We start from the raw sequence: 1,911 nt of genomic DNA on the forward strand, positions 1-1,911 counted from the left end.
GTTCTGAGATCGAGTCCCACATCAGACTCCTTGCTCAGGGGGGAGCCTGCATCTCTCTCTGCCTCTGCCTGCCACTCTGTCTGCTTGTGCTATCTCTCTCTCTGATAAGTAAGTAAGTAAGTAAAATATTAAATAAATAAATAAGTTGAAAGGGGGGGCGCCTGGATGGCTCAAATGGTTAAGCATCTGCCTTGGCTCAGGTCATGATCCTGAGGTCCTAGGATCAAGCATAAGATTTAAAATTTCAAAAGATGGGGCACGCCCCTCCCCCACCCCGCAGAGAGCCCGATGTGGGGCTCGATCCCAGGACCCTGGGATCATAACCTGAGCTGAAGGCAGAGGCTTTAACCCATGAGCCACCCAGGCGCCCCAAGCATTCCACTCTTGATTTCAGCTTAGGTCATGATCTCAGGGTTGTGTGAAGCTGCGTAGGACTTCATGCTCAGTGTGGAGTCTGCTTGAGATTCTCTCTCGCTCTGCCTCTGTCCCTCCTCCCACTCATGCTCTCTCTCAAAATAAATAAATATAATCTTTAAAATCTAGGGTGTCTGGGTGGCTCAGTCAGGTGAGTGTCTGCCTTTGGCTCAGGTCATGATCTCTGGTCCTGGAATCAAGTCTCTAGTAGGGCTTCCTGCTCAGTGGAGTGTCTGCTTCTCCTTCTCCTTCTACCCCTCCCCCCTGCTCACTGTCGCTCTCTTTCCCCAATATATAAATTAAATCTTTAAGAAAATAACAAAATAGGGGCGCCTGGGTGGCTCAGTGGGTTAGGCCGCTGCCTTCGGCTCAGGTCATGATCTCAGGGTCCTGGGATCGAGTCCCGCATCGGGCTCTCTGCTCAGCAGGGAGCCTGCTTCCTTCTCTCTCTCTCTGCCTGCCTCTCAGTATACTTGTAATTTCTCTCTGTCAAATAAATAAATAAAATATTAAAAAAAAAAAAAGAAAATAATAAAATGAAATCAGGGTGCCTGGGTGGCTCAGTGAGTTAAAGCCTCTGCCTTCAGCTCAGGTCATGATCTCAGGATCCTGGGATTGAGTCCCACATCGGGCTCTCTGCTCAGCAGGGAACCTGCTTCCTCCCTCTCTCTCTGCCTGCCTCTTTGTCTACTTGTGATCTCTGTCTGTCAAATAAATAAATAAAATCTTTAAAAAAATAAAATCTAGAGCTTTGTTATGCCGCCCAAGGATGACAAGAAGAAGAAGGATGCCGGGAAATCGGCCAAAAAAGACAAAGACCCAGTGAACAAATCTGGGGGCAAGGCCAAAAAGAAGAAGTGGTCCAAAGGCAAAGTTCGGGACAAGCTGAATAATTTGGTCTTGTTTGACAAAGCGACATATGACAAACTCTGTAAAGAAGTTCCCAACTATAAGCTTATAACTCCAGCTGTTGTCTCTGAGAGACTGAAGATTCGAGGTTCCCTGGCCAGGGCAGCCCTTCAGGAGCTCCTTAGTAAAGGACTTACTAAACTGGTTTCAAAGCACAGAGCTCAAGTAATTTACACCAGAAACACCAAGGGTGGAGATGCCCCAGCTGCTGGTGAAGATGCATGAACAAGATCCTCCAACTGTACATTTTGGAAAATAAAATTTTATTAAATAAAAAAAAAAAAATCTAGTGCTCGCTTCGGCAGCACATATACTAAAATTGGAACGATACAGAGAAGATTAGCATGGCTCCTGCGCAAGGATGACACGCAAATTCGTGAAGCGTTCCACCTTTTTTATGATCTCCCTGATATGAGGAAGTGGTGATGCAACATGGGGGCTTAAGTGGGTAGGAGAAGAATAAATGAAACAAGATGGGATTGGGAGGGAGACAAATCATAAGTGACTCTTAATCTCACAAAACAAACTGAGGGTTGCTGGGGGGAGGGGGTTTCGGAGAAGGGGGTGGGATTATGGACATTGGGGAGG

General features: G+C 46.7%; 1 pseudogene across 1 annotated transcript; it reads left to right on the top strand.

The window, feature by feature from the left end:
• The first annotated feature begins 1,162 nt into the window (after positions 1 to 1,162).
• On the top strand, positions 1,163 to 1,608 carry LOC309860356 (small ribosomal subunit protein eS25 pseudogene; annotated as a pseudogene). The gene has a single exon. The product of its transcript is annotated as a small ribosomal subunit protein eS25 pseudogene (transcript).
• The last annotated feature ends 303 nt before the right edge of the window (positions 1,609 to 1,911 follow it).

The sequence above is a fragment of the Mustela nivalis genome, assembly GCF_964662115.1.
Source record: "Mustela nivalis genome assembly, chromosome: 2".
NCBI lineage: Eukaryota > Metazoa > Chordata > Mammalia > Carnivora > Mustelidae > Mustela > Mustela nivalis.